Genomic DNA, 19,507 nt, shown 5'->3' with positions numbered 1-19,507 from the left:
TCTTGATCTCACAGTTTGTGAGTTTGAGCCCCACATAGGCTTCAGATCCTCTATCCCCCTCTCCCTGTGCTCCTCTTCTGCCTGCACATGAACACGCTGTCTTGAGAGAGAGAGAGAGAGAGAGAGAGAGAGAGAGAGAGAGAGAGGCAGAGTGTGAGTGGGGGAGGGGCAGAGAGAGGGAGACACAGAATCTGAAGCAGGCTCCAGGCTCTGAGCTGTCAGCACAGCTGACATGATGTGGGGCTTGAACCCACAAACCAGGAGATCATGACCTGAGCTGAAGTTGGACGCTTAACCTACTGAGCCACCCAGGCACCCCAATAAATAAACATTAAAAAAAAATAAGGGTACTAATGCCATTCATGAGGGCTTCACCCTCATAATGTAATCACCTTCAGATACCAGTCGCATTGTGGATTAGGTTTCAATATATGAATTGAGGGTTGGGGGATACAAACATTCAGTCTGTAGCACTGACCATATAGTACAGAGAGAAAATTGATGTTTCTCCTTATAACTCGATTTCTAAATAATCAACTGCCATTGATTTTTTTTATTGATCCGTTTATTTTCTACCCAAGATTAATATTACTTAAAAGATTTACCTGTACTGTTTTTCTTTTTTTTTTTTCAATGTATGAAGTTTATTGTCAAATTGGTTTCCATACAACACCCACCTGTACTGTTTTTCATACTTCTCTGGTAGTGAGGTTCTTCTTTTTCATTTTTTTATTACAAAAAAATTGTAAGTATATTCAAAAGTAGATAGTACAACATACCTCCATATGCCCATCACAAGATGTTCAGCTGTTACCAGCGTTTTGCCACATTTGTTTCATTTATCCTTTTTTCTTTCACCTTCATTTGCTGAGGTATTTTTTTTAATTTTTAATATTTTTTTTTTTTATTTTAGAAGAGAGAATGTGAGCAAGGGAGAGGGGCAGAGGGGGAGAGAGAGGGAGAGAGAGAGAGAGAGAGAGAGAGAGAGAGAGAGAGAATGAGAATGAGAATCTTAAGCAGACTCCATGCTCAGCACAGAGCCCAGTGCGGGCTCAGTCCCAAAACCCTGGGATCATGACCTGAGCCAAAATCAAGAGTCAGACATTCAACCAACTGAGCCACCCAGGCGCCCCTGTTTGCTGAGGTATTTTAAAGCAAATCTCCAGCATTTCAGTGTATGTACCCTGACATATTTCTAAATGTATTTCTAAAAAAAAGTAAAGACATTGTCTTATAGACCCCAAATGCCATTCTCACACCTAATAAAATTAACATTTACTTCTTGGTGTCATCTAATAGATAGACCCTATTCAGGTTTGCCTGATTATCTCAAGAATATGTTTTTTAGAGATGTCTTGTTCATACCAGGATTCAAAGTCCCTGGACCACTTTTGGTCATTTTGTCTCTCGTGTCTAATTTGATCTAGGGCACATCCTCTTCCCACCCTCTCTCCCCACCTTTTTTGGTATGTCATGGACTAGTTAGTTGCAGGAACCAGGTCATTTGTCCTGTGGAATATCTCACATTTGGGATTTGTCTGTTGGCTTCTTCATGGTGTGAGTTTATTAATCTATTCCTAGTATTTCCTACAAATGGAAGTTAGCTCTAGAGGCTTGACTAAAATCAGACTTCAGTGCTTTGGCAAGAATGCTTAGGAGGTGCTTAATATTATGCCACATCCAGAGGCCTGCTGTTGTGCCTGGCTACCCTGCTTGTAGTAATGATAAAAGACTCCACTGATGGTCATGTCAGTATCATATTTCATCCATTGCAGCAGAATGGTGATTTTCTTATTCTGTTATCTGATCCACATTTAGTAACAGGAATTCTGTAAAGAAGACTATCTCATCAAGTAGGGCTATTTAGGGTTACCCTGAAATATGCTTTGTATAAGAGGCTGTCAAGTATATTTTTTAATATTTTTTTAATGTTTATTTTTGAGACAGAGAGACAGAGCATGACCCGGGGGAGGGGTAGAGAGTGAGAGGGAGACACAGAATCCAAAGCAGGCTCCAGGCTCTGTTAGCACAGAGCCCGATGCGGGACTCAACCCACGAGCTGTGAGATCGTGACCTGAGCTGAAGTCGGACGCTTAACCAGCTGAACCACCCAGACGCCCCTGTCAAGTATTTTTATAATAATTGTGTTCTTGATAAAAGATAATGAGTTTGAATCAGAATAAAAAGAATTGAGTTACTCTTTTGTTTTAATGAGTGTCACAGTGAAATTCTGAGTACTATAGCAAAATGTGAACGATTGCTTTTCTTTTACAATTGAGAATGTGGACTCCAGTTGCTTTGAAAGTTCAAGGTGTATATATGAAAGCCTGTTATAGACTAGAATCAAGCAGTGAAGAGGAAAGAGTACTAGATTAGGATTAAAAAATCGGGATTTCCAGAGTCAATTTGGCCCAGCCCCTGAATATCTATCCATTCATTCTTCCCGGGCTGAGCATTTTGTGTGTGTGTCCTTAAAATATTGTCAGTGTTTTTGTGAAATTGTGTGTAAAGAAATCAAAGTTGTATGTTGTAGAACTAATGTTTGAATATCTTTAAAGACAAGGAGAATTCTTTATTGAATATCATTCTTTTTATTTAAATTGTACTTTATGTGTCTCTTGATCACCATTTCTCCTAATACTTCTTGTTTAACTTCATGTCTTCATATTCTTATCCAGTAAAACTAGTAAATAAAGTCATGCTGAAAAAAAAGCCTTACTTATTTGTCATGCTTCATTTACCTTAATCCAGATTGTTTTTATTCATCTTTTGAATTTCATCTTTTGAATTCATCTTTTATTCATCTTTTGAATTTGTGTGTTGTGGGGAAAGTAACCTTGATACCAAATGAAAATTAAAGAGGCCAGTGTTCTTAGCTTAGTGACCATCTCTAGAGAGTCTGTAATGTTACTTGAGAAAGCCGTTAAAAGTTTGTGCTAACATGATTTTTCATAGGCATACCCTTGCTTACTATTATTTTTAAATAATAATACCGTGTGTCTTTTCTGAAAGATAAAGAATGCTGTTATAAAGGGATCTTTCAAAAGACCATCAATAAGATCTATACTTATTTTTAGTCAGTTGAGCTAAGCATAAAAACTATTCCTCATCAGGACTCTGAAATGGTTTTAGTATTGGAAATTATATTTTCCTAGGTTTCAGCACCAAAAAAACCCAACAAGAAACAAAAACAAACAAAAACCCATTACCTTTTCCTACTTTAGAATTAACACAGATGCTTGTGGAACACCTACTCTCTTTAAGTCATTGCACTTACTGAGTAGTAGAGTTGATTTCACTATTAGGATGAAGATTGTTGTTGTTGTTGTTGTTGTTGTTGTTGTTTTTAAGAGCCCTCTAGGAAATTGTATTTCAGCTGTTGCCTCCTCACCTTCATTTAATGCAGCAGGAAGCCCCTGGGCCTGGGCCCCAAGATGCAGCCTTTGTCTTGTTTCCTTGTTTGTTAAGTGCTGTATGGGCTAGAAAGTGGTGGAGTACTGGAATTGTGGGGTTGAAACTCTCCTCTTTGGAGGCCACAAAGCTTGTGTATTCTCACACAAGGGTGGCTTTTGTCTTCTTAGGAGTATCTCAATTATTTCATCCAGTATGCTGCTTGGATTTACTGTCTTGCCTTTATTCATATCAATAAATTCTTATTGAGTATCTTTTTTTTTAATGTTTATTTATTTTTGAGAGAGAGAGAGACAGAGCTTGAGCAGGGGAGGGGTAGAGGGAGGGGGAGACACAGAGTCTCCAAAGCAGTCTCCAGGCTCTGAGCTGTCAGCACAGAGCCTAATGCGGGGCCTGAATCCCCCGCATGGAAGATCATGACCTGAGCCAAGTTGGACACTTAACTGACTGAGCCACCCAGGCACCCCCTTATTGAGTATCTTTTAAGAGCCAGGTATTGTTCAGTCTGAATTTATAGAAATCTCACATGTTGTGGTAAATAACTCTTATTAGATAGCTCCAGTACGCTTAATGAAGTTAAGGTATAGTTCAATCCTGAATTTATTAGATCTGAGGTTGTAATTCTAATATTCTTTTTCTGACATTTTAAATATAATCTGACTTAAAAGTTCTTATAAAGTAAATGAAAACTGGCTCCTCATAAGGAATTTCAATACTTTCTGCAGGCTAAGATAAATAAGAACAAATGTAGTGAAATCAGTGGAACTCGCATTTAGATTTTATTCAGACTAACTTTCCAACTCTTATAAACCTAGCATACATTTTTGCAGTTAATTACAAGTTTAATTTCCTAAAGGCAAAAAAGGCATGTGGTATTTAAGTTCTGGCCCTACTATTTGTTAACTGTGTGCTTCAATGAAGGTAATTCTAATGGAATGTTTCAGAGTTATTGAATTTATAATTGAGTTACTTCAGAGATATTGTGAGTATGGTCTATCATTTAATAAAGTGCTCTCCTAATGATTTTTGCTGTTAGGCAATTTGATGGAACATGGAAAGAGTTGAACACAAAATGGAACACAAGAACAAACAATCCTCGCTACATGTCAGTGATCTCCTTTTCATAAGGATGAGACCGTTATGCTGCCATTTTCACCTGGCTACTGAGCTGTGGCTGGTTCCATTTCAATAGCAGTCAGATGATATTAAAATAAAATTGTTACCACTTAACTGCTCTGCATACTTTCTTAACTTTTTAGGAGAGTCTGGATACATCATTTCTAATGTTTGTCTTAAGTCTGTTCTCTTCCCTCTCCCCTTTTTTTTTAAACAGCTTTTCCGAGACATAATTTATAGCCTATACATTGAAAGTGTACAATGCAGTGAGTGGTTCTTGGTATATTCAGAGTTAGGCATCCATCACCACAGTCACTTTTAGAATATTCTCATTGTTAATATTAACAATATTCTCATTGTTATTGGATTATCTCAAAAAGAAATCTGTATCCTAGCCATCACTCTTCCATCCTGCCCCTTCTGCTCGCCCATTCTCCACCCTAAGCAATCACTAATCTACGGTTTGTATCTCTATAGATTTTACCTATTCTGGGCTTTCATATAAAAAAAAAAAATCAGACAATATGTGATCCTTTGTGATTGGCTTCTTTTACCTAGCATGATATTTTCAAGGTCTATCAATGTTCTCTTTTATAACAAAAAGAGATACTAAGATTCCTAGAGCTGGGAGTGCCTGGGTGGCTCAGTCAGTTAGTATCTAGCTTCAGCTCAGGTCATGATCTCACAGTTTGTGAGTTCAAGCTCTGCATCAGGTTCTGTGCTGTCAGTGCAGAGCCCACTTCAGATCCTCTGTCCCCTCTCTCTGCCCATCCCTCCAGTCACAAAAATGAGTAAACATGTTTAAAAAGATTCATAGAGGTACACTAACCTATCCTGTAGGGAGAAGAGATGAAATTATTTTCTTTTAAGTAAAGTTGACTGGTATCTCAGGACTGGTTGTCAGTCACAGATGATGAGAAAAGTTCTACAAATAGTTACTGTAACTGCCAACCCAAGAATGGTGTTCTAACATAGACTGTGGAAAAGATTCATTCATGTCTCAGCATTCTTCATTTTAGCTTCATTTGTGTATGTGAATAATGTCATAATTGTAGGTACATCATTCAATATGGATAATAAGATATAACTCTGTGGGACTGTTGTAACAAACTGTTGCACACTCTCATTTTTATTTGCTATTTTCCTTTTGTAACTAATTTTCCTGTTGAATATTCTGCATACCTCAGACATTATCATATAATGTCTGTGTTTACGTGCTACATGTTATGTGCTAATGTCTGTGGTTACATACTGCATTTTTTATTTTTATGTGAGCTTGGTGAGCTAAGGCCTAGATATTTTATTTGGGGATAACCAATGAGATGGATAGATAGATAGATAGATAGATAGATAGATAGATAGATAGATAATTAGTATAAATGTTGGAGATAGGATGCACAGAAATACGATCTTCAGAGCATCTTCCCCCTCAAATTTGTGGATGTAGTTAAGAAACGAACAAAAAACAAAGGCCAGCCTTTTGACTTTGAAAAACCTGACCTCTCTGTGCCTCAGGTTCTTCCTCTATAAATTGGAGCAATTGGACTATGATACTGAATTAGTGCTGATGGTCTTTAACTCTGTGATTCTGTGAAGGTAATTGGTAAATGTACTACTGATGGGCCCAGACTGCTTCCTACATTACATCAAGAGGTTAGGGTGTTGTAATGTTGGATTTCCCGTGTTCTAATTAGTTATCTAATGTGGTGTCATGACAGAAGGCTAAATATCAATTTAGCAAAAATCAAATTTTTCTGAAATAGAATTTGGAGCCATGGTCTGATATTCCAAATGGACTATTAATATAAAATAATTTAAGATAATACTCACCCAGAACATCTATATATGAGATAAATATTCAGCTATGAGTATCAGAAAACCCAAAACAAAAAGTGGCTTAAAACAAGATTAAATTTTATTTCTCACTCATGTAATAGTTGGCACAAGTCTGGTATGGAGCTCCATGACATCAGGGACTGCTTACCAATTGTCCCTTTTTCCTTCTTAGCACTCTACCCTCCCTCTTGGGTGTAAACCATATTCTTATTGAGCAAGATGGTGATATCCACATTACAGGAAGCAGAATGGAGAGAGGGATGAAGCAGAAAGTAGAAGGTACCTTCACTGCTCTGTTAAGCATAATTATGAGATATTTCCATGTGAATCATCACATGTGAATCCGTGAGACATATGGCCATGCATAGCTGCAAGGAAAGGTGGGAAGTATAGCCATGTGCCTCACTAAAAGTTCTACCTATAGTGGAAGAAAGGAAGAAAAGATACTGGGGGTGGGGAGTCCACTACAATCTGGTTGATGATAAATGAAAGGGAAAACTCAGGAGCATTTGCCATTGTATCTCTTCCATTAAAGAAGGAGTGTTTTCTATTTCTAGTAGGTGATACTGGTTCTCAAAATGGAAATGTCATTTTATAGGTGAAGAGCTGACAATGTAATGGGAACATCTCTTAAGAATATGTGATTCTCTTTTCTGTAATTGGGTTAATGCATAAGATCTTCCAAGAGAGAATTACTAGGTCAATTTCCTGGTTTGAATTCATGAGTTGATATTATGATTTATGAACCAGGCTCTTGTGAGTTTAGTTAGTGTGAACTTTTCCCACTGAGCCCAGTAGCCCCCAAGAGAACTGATCAAGCAGAGAATAGACCCAACCCTAGATGTACAATGACTTTAGAGGGAACATATGCCTTGTAAGGCTTCATTTGACCTGAGCCACCCATCTTATTCTTGATCTTGAAAAGGGAGAAAAATTACAAACTTATAGTCTCTAATATATCCACCTACAAAATCAAAATAATAGTGTTTTGCATGATGAAGATTAGTAGTGGTCTTGTAAAAATTTTTTTATATAGGAAAGAGCCTCTAAGGGCTAATGATATTGCAAGTCTTGACTCTTAAAAACCCATTTAGAGAAGAATTATTCACTGTTTTGGAATGATTATGACCTTTTCAGAATTTTTGAAAATACAAAATCAGCAGAACCAGACTCATCCCCAGAATATTGAAATAACATGTTTCATCTGTGCCGTTATCTCAGCTGTTCCATAGTCTGCCTAAAATCCTCTTAAGGATGATGTCTTCCCGTATCTTTCTTAAAAGAACAAAGTGATCCCAGTAGACAAAGGCGAGCCTTTGAGGCTATGCATAGGACTATAATATCTATAAACCTGAGGTAATACAAGGTAAACTATCTATAAACTTAAGGTAATCATCACCAGTGTCAAAGTACCAGACAGCCTGTACACTTCGCTGGCCTCATAACTATTTGAGGTTTGCTAAGTTAGTCATGAACATCTTAGATGGTGTTTTATGGCTGTAGAATTCTCCTACAAAATTAAGATCTAAAAACTGATAGGCTTTTGATTTATACAAATCAGCCATCTATAACTGTTGTTGAAGAAATGTAGCTAAACTAATTCCCATTTCCCAGAATTCCCTATTCCAAGTCACATCAGAAAGAAGTCCACTTGTGGCCCAGGCTCAAAGATTTGGATTGGAACAGAATGGCCCAGGCTCAAAGATTTGGATTGGAACAGAATGGCCCAGGAAAACGTGGCCTAGACTCATATTATCCCTGACACGAGAAAATTCAGACGCTAATTCCAATGCTAACCTTGCAACAAAGAACTAGAAAAGACCCTGATAATGTTGATGAACACTCACTATATACCAGGTACACCCTCCAGAGACAGATGTGGTAACTATCCCCACTTAACATATGAGGAAATTGAGACTTGCCCACAGCCATATAGTGAGGGAAATGGCTAAGGTTGAATCTGCACTTAATGCCTCTGCTATGGCATCTTCCATAGAGCTCACTTACTGCGGTGGAGCCCTCTGATTTACCCTCATTTCCTGGCTAATGAATTTCTAAACCACAGAGACATTGTTTTCTCTCATTTTAAGGCTGTACAATAACAGAATCTTCAATCAACAGAATCTTTTTCATTTGTTAACTTGTTCTTGTTTTACTACTTTAGAAGTGCTTGTGGTTTACTTAACTTCCTTGTTTAGGTTTTAGTACGTATAGTTTATGCCATGTAATCTTTCTTCTTCAGGGATTCTAAGCTGTACGAATGAATTCTAAAAAGCCATTACCTTTTTGGTAATTGAGAATTCACCAATAAAGTTCTGGAATTAATGTGCTCAACCCAGAACTTTCAAGAATAGGAGGTAACCTATAAAAGTTTATAGAGGACCTTCTTGGCACTTCCCCCAAAGTAACTTGAACAGGGTCTGTGCACCTTCCCAGTGGTTCAGGTTTGATTTAGAGTTAGCCACAACTCAGCCACTTTTATGATACAATTTACAAAAGGTGATCCATATGTAAAGGAAATGTAGTGCCTTCTAATAACCTTTTGTATACTTGAATATAATTATTAAGTTACCTTATCTATAGACTGAACAAACTCAAGTCCTTTAATTAAAAATAATAATAATAATAACCTTTCATGACGGCTCCATTAAACAGAGTTGCATTGATTTCTGTCTGGTAACCTGTGTTTTTCCAGGGAGTTACAAGTGATTGTTCGTGTATTTTCTGTGGACAAACGTCTTAAATACAACTGACCTCTCCAGATTATCACAGCTGACTTTTTCCTTTATTTAAAGAGTGGCTCTTTTTCTGTCTTTCAGGCCACTCTGGCTCTTTGTTCAGGATGTCTTCTTGGTTATCACATATACCCAGCAATTCCCAAGTGATGTTTTCAATAGTCAGTGCTGTTTCCAGAAATGCCATGACATTTTCAGAATCAGAATAAAATAAACTTTAATTTTAATTTAAAAGACACAGTTCTTTGTCACAGATTGGAGAAAAATAAAGGGACATAATTAAATGGGATGTGAGATCTTGGAGTAGATCCTAGAAAAGAAAAAAAATCAATAGAAAAACTGGTGAAATTTGAATGAAGTCAGCAGTACAGTAGTGTTACACCAGTCTTGATTTCCTGTCTTGGTGGTTGTGTAAGATTTTAACGTTAGGGGAAGCTAGGTGAATTTTATGGTAACTTGTGCAGCTTCTCTGAAAATCTAAAATTATTTCAAAATTAAAAGTTTAAATATACATGTATATTCACAGCTCCAAATTGTTTGGTAATTATAGTGTTGGCCTTTCTTGAGTCTCTCTCTAAGGCAACAACAATGAATCAGGATGCATCAGCATACTCACTGCTCACAGGAATCCCAGAAATCATTTGTACATCCATTGAAATACTAACAGTAGGATGCAACAGTAGGATGCAGTAGGATCTTATGGGAAGAAGAAAGGATTTGGATTCAGATGTGAGTTTCAGTCCCTCTTCCACCATTCACTACTGTTTTCAGTAGGGCAGCTACCTTGACCTTTGTTAGTCTCAATTCCTTCATCTGAATACAAAGTATAATACCCATCCCACAGTGATTTTAAGAATTAAATGAGATTTATATATGTGAATGCTAGTTATAAACTCTAAAACACTATGCAAAATGTTCACTTTGGTTCATATCCTAAAGAATTGTTTGAAGAAAAAAGATTCTCCAGTTTCAGAGATTTTTAAGGTTATTTTTTTCCCTAGATTAATTGTATTGTAGCATTGAGTGCAATCAGAATCCATAGGTGATTTACATTTACATTATTTTGAGTCTTTTATCATTAACAGTCAGTTTGAACTTGAACCAATATGACTAAGAACCACAAAGCAGTAAGCTGAATATTGTATAGTATACTTAACATAGAGATTTTACATGAACATTATTTTTACTTATTTAAGCCAATGTCTAGCCCTTTTGCTTTAGAAGTCATAACACTAAGAAGAGAATTTCAAATGTGAAAGCTCCAAATTTGTTGGTTTTCCTGAAATTTAAAGTGAAAGTCATCAGTGGAAACTGTGGATCTACTCTCAAGAAAGACCCTAGAAAGGTACAATGTCCAGTCTACCAATTATATGAGGCTTATATACAAACTTGTAGTTTGTTTCCAAAAGTAAGTTATTCTATAACAAATTGGAAAAAAAAAAAAAAAAAAGCTCAGCCAATATATTTAAGTAGTGCTGAGGTGTCTGTGGCGAAATTTAATTTTTTTAAATTTTACATCTAAGGGTTATAAAGTTGATTCTAAATCCATATTTCAGGTGGTTTAATGCTCTGATTCAGTACCTGGTGAAGGACTGCTGTCTGGTTTCAATCAGATGTTAATTATTCTTCTTGCTTTGTCTACTGATTTTTAGCTGTTTCATTAAAGCAGCCTCATGTAGATCGATCAGGCTCTTTTTCAAAAATCTCAATCTGAAGCCAAGACCAGGGGTGCTTGGGTGGCTTAGTAGATTAAACATCCAACTTCCGCTCAAGTCATGATCTCACAGTGTAAATTCTAGCCCCTCACTGGGCTCTGTGCTGACAGCTCAGAGTTTGGAGCCTGCTTTGGATTCTGTGTCTCCCTCTCTCTCTGCCCCTCCCTTGCTTGTGTTCTGTCTCTTTCTCTCCCTCTCAAAAATGAGTAAACATTAAAAAAAATTTTTTTTAATTTAAAGCCAAGACCAAAAGGTCAAAGAAATAGAAGATCTCGTGAAGTCAGAGCTGCTCATCAGTAGTCCTCAATTGCTTATCTTTTTTTTTTGGAGTATCTAGTTTTAGTGAACCACAAATTAAACAAAATGTCTCTCAAGACAGGGCAGAAACACATAATTTTAAACTTTGTATTAGTATCAATATATTGGTACATTCTAAAAATGCTGATCTGCAGCAGATTCTTTTTTTTTTCAATTGCTTATCTTTGAAGAAGAGAAATATTAAAAAGATTTTACCGAGTTGGTAAAATGAAAAAATAAAATCTGTTATCCTCAAGCAATGCATTTTCCAATTTAGTAAAAAAGTAGTTTATTAGAATAGATGGAAACTTCCTTAATATATGGTATGTATATGTGTGCCTGTGTCTGTGTCTCAGTGCTATACACATCCTATTTATTTATTTATTTTATTTATTTATTTTTTAATGTTTATTTTTGAGACAATGCGAGAGACAGAGTGCAAGCAGTGGAGGGGCAGAGCAGATAGAGGGAGACACAGAATCCAAAGCAGGCTCCAGGCTCTGAGCTGTCAGCCCAGAGCCAGACGCGGGGCTCAAACTCACGAACTGTGAGATCATGACCTGAGCCAAGGTCGGATGCTCAACCTACTGAGACACTCAGACGCCCCTACACATCTTATTTATTGATAAAACAACAATCTCATAAGATTATGAGGAAAACAATTTCCATTGTATTTTTAACATTGTTCTAGAAATATTAGATAATTGAGAGAAGAAACAATTTATATAATTTGTAAAAGAGGAATTAAAATCATTAGATAATTATCCTAAGCAAATGTTGATTTAAGATGGATAGCCACAGGATATTTATGAAATATCTAATAATCCTTATGGAAAATTTTCCTCACCAAATCTGTCCCAAAAAGGCCAGGGTTTTCAACCAAGTCTTTTAAATGATAAATTTAAATGATAAATTTAAATGATAAATTTGAAAAATCCTTACAAATCTTTACAAACAACACAGGGAACCTTTTCTATTTACATTTACAGTTAAATTTCTGTTGTAGCCTCCTTAGTAAGTAATGTATGCACATATTATAAGATATAAAAGGTATTCTATTTATTTATTTTTTAATGTTTATTTAGTTTTGAGAAAGAGAGAGAGAGCATAGGCAGGGGAGGGGCAGAGAGAGTCCAACGTGGAGCTCGAACTCGTGAACCACAAGATCATGACCTGAGCCGAAGTTGGAGGCTTAACCAACTGAACCACCTAGGTTCAGTATTTTAAACAGGTATTTGATGAAAAGTCAGTCTTCCTCCAGCCCTGTCAGAAACAGTCACTGGTACCAGTTTTTTATATATCCTTTAAGAGATGTTTTAGGCATATGCAAAGTTAGTTTCTCTCTTAATCTTTTTACATTTATGGTAATGTGCCACATAAACAGTCCTGTACCTTGTTTTTATTTTGTTTACTTAGTAATATTATCATGCAAACTGTGCCAAATCAGCACAAAATACATTTTTAATCACCCAGTGCTCATCATTATAGGTGCACTCTTTAATCCCCATCACATATTTTACCCCCCCCCCCCCCCCACCACCTCTCCTCTGGTAGCCATCAGTTTGTTCTCTATAGTTAAGAGTCTGTTTCTAGGTTTGTCTCTCTCTTTTTCCCCATTGCTCATTTGTTTCTTAACTTCCACATATGAGTGAAATCGTATGGTATTTATCTTTCTCTGACTGACTTATTTTGTTTAGCATTACATTCTTTAGCTCCATCCATCCATGTTGTTGCAAATGGCAAGATTTCATTCTTTTTATGGCTGAGTAGTATTCCACTGTGTATATATATACCACATCTTCTTTATCCATTCATCAATCAGTGAACTCTTGGACTGTTTCCATATTTTGGCTGTTGTAAATAATGGGGCAGGGGCACCTGGGTGGCTCAGTCGGTTGGGCATCCGACTTCAGCTCACGTCATGATCTTACAGTCTGTGAGTTTGAGCCCCGCGTCAGGCTCTGTGCTAACAGCTCAGAGCCTGGAGCCTGCTTTGGATTCTGTGTCTCCTTCTCTCTCAGCTCCTCCCCTGCTCATGCTCTGTCTCTCTCTGTCTCAAAAATAAATTAAAACATTAAAAAAATTTTTAATAAAAAAATAAAAAATGGGGCAATAAATATGGGGGTGCATGTATCCCTTTGAATTAGTGTTTTTGTATCCTTTGGGTAATACCCAGTAGTGCAATCGCTGGATCGTAGGGTAGTTCTATTTTTAACTTATTGAGTAACCTCCATACTGGTTTCCAGAGTGGCTGCCCAGTTTTCATTCCCACCACCAGTGCAAGAGGATTCCTTTTTCTCCACATCCTCCCAACACCTTTGTTTTCTTGTGTTGATTTTAGTCATTCTGACCAGTGTGAGGTGATATCTCATTGTAGTTTTGATTTGCATTTCCCTGATGATAAGTGATGGTAAAGCATCTTTTCATATGTCTGTTGGCCATCTGTATGTCTTTTGGTTAATTTTTTGTTTCGTTTTTTATGTCTTTTTTGGAGAAATATCTTCATGTCTTCTGCCCATTTCCTAATTAGATTATTTGTTTTTCAGTGTTGAGTTTTATAAGTTCTTTATGTATTTTTGATACTAGCCCTTTATTGAATATATCATTTGCAAATATCATCTCCCATTCTGTAGGTTGCCTTTTAGTTTTGTTGATTATTTCCTTTGATGTGCAGAAGCTTTTTACTTTGATGTAGTCCCAATAGCTTATTTTTGCTTTTGTTTCCTTTGCCTCAGGAGACAGCTCTAGAAAAAAGTTGCTACAGCCAATGTCAAAGAGGTTACTGCCTGTGTTCGCTTCTAGGATTTTTATGGTTTCAGATCTCACAGTTAGGTCTTTAATCCATTTTTAATTTATTTTTGTGTATGGGATAAAAAAGTGGTCCAGTTTCATTCTTTTACAAGTTGTTGTTCAGTTTTCCAAATGCCATTTGTTGAGGAGACCTTTTTCCATTGGATACTTTTTCCTGCTTTGTCAAAGATTAATTGACCATAGAATTGTGGCTTTATTTCTGGGTTTTCCATTCTGTTCCATTGGCCGTGTGTCTGTTTTTGTGCCAGTACTATACGGTTTCGATTTCTACAGCTTTGTAATATAACTTGAAGTCTGAAATTGTGATGCCTCCAGCTCTGCTTTTCTTTTCCTAGGTTGTTTTGGCTATTCGGGGTCTTTTGTAATTCCATACAAATTTTAGGATTGTTTGTTCTAGTTCTGTGTGACAAAATGCTGTTGATATTTTGATAGGGATTGCATTAAATGTGTAGGTTGCTTTGGATAGTATGGACATTTTATCAATATTTTTTCTTCCAATCCATGAGCATGGAATGTCTTTCCATTTCTTTATGTTGTCTTCACTTTCTTTCATCAGTGTTTTATAGTTTTCAGAGTACAGGTCTTTCACCTCTTTGGTTAGGTTTATTCCTAGGTATCTTATTTACAACATTTTTTAACAACTGCAAAATTAGTTTATGGTGATAAACTGTAACCAGTTACATATTTAGGTTGCTTCCAACCTTTTGCTATTACAAGCAGGACTGAAAGAAGAGCCTGGTATATATGTGTTTTTGAGTAGACATGTAAGCACATTTGAAAGTTAAATTCCTAAATGTGGAATTGCTGGGTCAATGGGTAAATCCATGCATAATTTTGTCAAGTTGTTCTCAACTTGACAAAAGTTCTCTGGAGTCTGACAGACTTCTCTGGAGTCTGACAGTTTTACTAATTGGCAATGTCACTAATGTGTGAGTGCTTACTAATGGGTAATATCAACTACTGGATAATATCAACTTTATAATATATTAGATTCCTATATGAATTTAGACTGCTCTCCAGCTTTCTCGTATCCACCAGGGTAGGCTAGGTTAAACCGCCATAACAAACAACCTCAAACTCCTAGTGGTTTATAATAAGAAATTTCTTTCCTTTTGGTACATGTCCATCAAGGGTCGCTGGAGGCTCAGCACCATGACTTTCACTCAGTAACTTAGGCCAACAGGGTTGCCACCATCTTGAACATTGCTCTTTGTCCTGGCTAAAGGGAAGAGGGCCCTGGAGAGTCTCACACCATCAGTATAGTTATACATGTGCCCAGAAGATGGAAAACTGGAGATATTTGGCAAACTGCAGCTATGATTAATTATCACATCTCTATTCTGTCCTGTAATCTGTCAGTTCATGTGGTAGTAACACAAGTTTTTCTTTTTTGGAATATGTCTGCTATTTTCCCATTTTCATTTTTCCTGTTGAACTAGAACTAGCTTCTCTAACTACCCTCCAGCCTCCAGAAAAAAAGCCAAATTATGGCAGTATTTTTCATTTTGTCTGCATTAAATTTATAGATTTAAAGAAAATTGATAATCTTTATAATATTGAGTTTCCATAACCAAGAAGCAGATATATATTTTCAGTTATTTACATCTTCTTTTGTATCTTTCATATTTTCTTAATATATATTGTGTATATTTATTAGTAAGTATTCTTTTTTATTTTACTGTCATCTGCAAATAATCATTTAAATTCCTTCTGTATAATCAAGTTGGTTTTCTTTTTTTTTTTTTTAATTTTTTTTTCCAACGTTTATTTATTTTTGGGACAGAGAGAGACAGAGCATGAACGGGGGAGGGGCAGAGAGAGAGGGAGACACAGAATCGGAAACAGGCTCCAGGCTCTGAGCCATCAGCCCAGAGCCTGACGCGGGGCTCGAGCTCACGGACCGCGAGATCGTGACCTGGCTGAAGTCGGACGCTTAACTGACTGTGCCACCCAGGCGCCCCTCAAGTTGGTTTTCTTGAAGGAATAGAAAAGATAACCATTTCTCAAATAACATATCCATAACATAATCAAAAAAAAATTTTTTTAAGTTCATACTGAAGATTTTTCTTTTCATGATCCATCTTTTTAATAATTCTAGTAAATAAGTAGATTAGCATTACACCAACAATAATACATTTACTCCAGCAACTAGAAGCACTTACCAATTTTTAAGAATTATATTTGTTTTGTGCTCTGCAGGTGTCTATTATGCCCACCTGTACAAGAACCCAGGCGATGATGAGCCATTAATGTAGAATAAGATCTGGCTCTAAAGAAAGAGGCTCACTGGCCCATTCATCAAACTTGAGAGATGTTGAAAATTAAACATCCCCAGGTAATTAGAGTATGGTTTTGAGTGACACAGGCATTGCTCTCCTGTTACATTTTTATTTCTTTTGTTGTGAGAAAAAACATTTGTGGGGGGGAATCAGCTTATTTCTAAAAGTAAGCAGGTATTATATTACATTTAGGGTTTGTTTTCATGCTAACAATGAGAACTGCTCATTACATCTCACTTCTTTGTACTGCCTTTGTAATTATGATGTAAAGTTCAACCTGAGAGTATTTTCCTTCTTTACAACTTCTCATTTTGTACTCCTATCTCAGCATTATTCTGCTCTTTTTCCTACAATCCATACTCTTTTAAGAGTTCCGTCCTTAATCACAAGACTGAATCACAAGACTGAATTAAATAGAAGTTGGTCATTAAGTGCTGATAAGAGGATTATTTGTGAAATTATATTGTATGTTGGTTGTGCTTAGGACAGAGGTCAGAAAGGAATACAAGACATCAAATTTGAATACCTGACCATCATCAAAGTGAAGTCTCATAAAAATCGGATGGAATGATTTAAACTGAAAATAGAGACTTTACACAAAAATGGATAGAAAGTCTTTATGGAGCCAACACAGAATAATTACTGGGAATATGACAGAGTAAAAAGAGACCCACCAAAATAACAAACATCTGAAATATAAAATGTATAAGAAGACAGAGTTCAGTTGTGGCGAGCAAAGGTAGCACCACAGCCTTGATTTTAGAACTTGGGCAATACCAACAAAGAGAAAAGCTGTGTACAAAACCAGAGAAAACAATGGTAATAGAAGAAGCAGGAAAAAAAAAAACTGAAATGTAGAAGGAATGGAATTGTCAATAATAGGACTGAAAAGAGTAAAAGACACAAAGACTATTAAAAAGAACTAGTTAGAATTAAAAAAAAAAAAACACCTTGAAGCACCGTGGTAAAAATATTTTTTAAAAAAATGTACATCCCTTAAGGGGAAAAAAATGTTATCAGGATAGTGGAATGGTCAGGGCACCTAGTGGCTCAGTGGATTGAGCAGGTTGAGCATCTGATTCAGCTCAGGTCTTGATCTCACAGTTGGTGAGTTCGAGCCCTGCATCAGGGCTGTGCTGACGGCTCAGAGCCTGAAGCCTACTTCGGATTCTGTGTCCCCCTCTCTCTGCCCTCCCCCGCTTGCACTCTGTCTCTCTTTCTCTCTCTCTCTCAAAAATAAATATTAAAAAAAAATTTTTTAAAGAATAGTGGAGTGGTATATAAAATTAAGGCCAAATGGAAAGATTCAGGTTAAAATTCATGGAATAGACAAATAGGTTATAACAAATCCTGTATACCTAGTTTTTTGCTCCTGCAAGTCTCCTCCAAATAATGGGGGGGGGGGGAGTGTTACAAATAGGAAGAAGTTTCAGTAAAGGAAAAACTGAAGTTATTGTAGAGAAAAACAAACCTTTGCCTGCAGGTTGAGAGTTTGGCATGTACTTATTTTCCAGATTTGACACTTAAAAACAGTATACTCACATACCTACTTACCAGTTTAACACTGGAAATAACTATCCTCTGGAGGATGAAAGATAAAAATGACCTTAGACTTGTAACTCAGATAACACAAGATGCATTTAGAGAAATATTTACAGAATACCAACCAATTATCTTGTCTAGTTGTCTGCCTTTTGAAGATGAAAGATTTTTGAGCCCTGATATCTTAGAATCTCCAATAGCCCAGTACCAGAGGAGATTATAAAAGACTGGGAATGCAGAGGAAATTTCTGAAAGTGATAGACTGGAGCACTTTGAAGGAAGTGAGTTGGTGGTACCATCTAAGAGGAGCAGCTTAGGTACTCAGGCACAAAGCACCTCAGGGCATGACCTCTACCTGAGGTTCTGCATTCTGGGGTTTGGGCCTCTGCACATATGGAAATGCAACCTTAACCTATACTCAAGGATAACCAGGGCCTAGGAAAATCTTGTTGACCAAAGCTCAGAAGACTGTCAATTTACAGACTTATCATGAGAAATAGAATTTTCAGGTGAACCAGGGGCACCTGGGTGGCTCAGTTGGTTAAGCATCCAACTCTTGGTTTCAGCTCAGGTCATGATCTCACAGTTTGAGCCCCATATCCAGCTCTGTGCTGACAGCGTCGAGTGCTTGGGATTCTCTCTCTACCCCACTCTCTCTGACCCTCCCTCTCTTGTTCTTTCTGTCTCTCTCAATAAATGAATAAACTTAAAAAGTTTTTTGTTAAAAAAAAAAAAACGAATTTTCAGGTGAACTCAAGTGTTGACTAGGCATGAGTAAAACTTTTGTACTTTCTCTTATGTAAGTCGCATGGGGGAAACGGAATTAAAATTACTGTATAACTTTGGTACATTAGAATAGATTTAGAATCAAGGAGTGTAAGTGATTTTAAGCAGTGTTTCCCTGCTAAACTTGGAAGTAGTCTAACGTGGTATAGGGATGCTTTCTGGGGGACCTAAATGCTTGACATTCACTGGTGCACTGTAGATATGGCAGGAAATGTATGCTTAATTCTGTACATATACTTTATGCTTCTATACAAATGGACTTCTAATACCTGCTCCCTTTAAATCCTTTAATACCAGGGAAGCCTGGGTGGCTCATTCGGTTAAGCGTCCGACTTCGGCTGAGGTCGTGATCTCACCATTTGTGAGTTCGAGCTCTGTGCCGAGCTCTGTGCTGACAGCTCAGAGGGAGCCTGCTTCAGATTCTGTCTCCCCCTCTCTCTCTGCCCCTCCCCCACTTGCACTCTGTGCTCCTCTCTCTCTCAAAAGTAAACATTAAATCTTTTAATACCGTTGGCTCTACCAACTTTTATAGACATAGACAAATACTAGTCAGATACATCACTGGATTTTTTCTTTTACTTTAAATACAAAAAATTTAAAAGATGCAGAAAATTCTATAATGAAGACTCTGTCCTCCTAGATACCTCATCCCCTCACCAAAAGCAGCTCATGTTATCAATTTCTTAGGCATCCTTCCAGAGATGCACACATTCAATCAAATTCCTGTATTCTTTAGTAGTGAAATATACCAAATCCAACTCATAATAGATGTGTTGTGGTTTTATTGGCCTCTGACAAAGTAGAGAACAGTCAGCTTGGACTGAGCTGCAGAGGCTCCACATCTGCTCCTGACTATTAATAGAGACATAGAACCTGCCATCTAATTCTTTTAGGCTCAAGTTATTGCAGTAGAGCCAGGTCCTGGCCAGTCTAGTAAGGCTACACTGTGGCTCATCAGCTGAACCTCAGTCACAGGTCT

At 37.0% G+C, this 19,507-nt stretch overlaps 1 protein-coding gene and 1 long non-coding RNA gene across 6 annotated transcripts in view; one reads left to right on the top strand and one right to left on the bottom strand.

The window, feature by feature from the left end:
* The window catches only part of RNF24 (ring finger protein 24), a 79,232-nt gene that overhangs the window by 10,012 nt on the left and 49,713 nt on the right, over positions 1-19,507 (top strand). Inside the window, exons 1-2 of one of the 5 annotated variants that reach the window (XM_045053838.1) lie at positions 10,189-10,443; positions 16,121-16,256. The exons of 3 other annotated variants lie outside the window; for them this stretch is intronic. The gene's annotated coding sequence lies outside the window, so the exon portion shown is untranslated. Of the gene's footprint in view, positions 1-10,188; positions 10,444-16,120; positions 16,257-19,507 lie in introns of those variants that run through there. One more of the 5 variants, XM_023251420.2, reaches the window with a different exon arrangement.
* On the bottom strand, positions 9,299-9,796 carry LOC123384352. Its single transcript, XR_006595329.1, has 2 exons — positions 9,715-9,796; positions 9,299-9,408 (listed from the first exon to the last, which is right to left on the bottom strand). It is a non-coding gene; the product is annotated as an uncharacterized LOC123384352 (long non-coding RNA).

Source organism: Felis catus, chromosome A3 (assembly GCF_018350175.1).
Source record: "Felis catus isolate Fca126 chromosome A3, F.catus_Fca126_mat1.0, whole genome shotgun sequence".
NCBI lineage: Eukaryota > Metazoa > Chordata > Mammalia > Carnivora > Felidae > Felis > Felis catus.
Note: the sequence above shows the minus strand (reverse complement) of the source record. Positions and strands in the feature narration are given on the sequence as shown.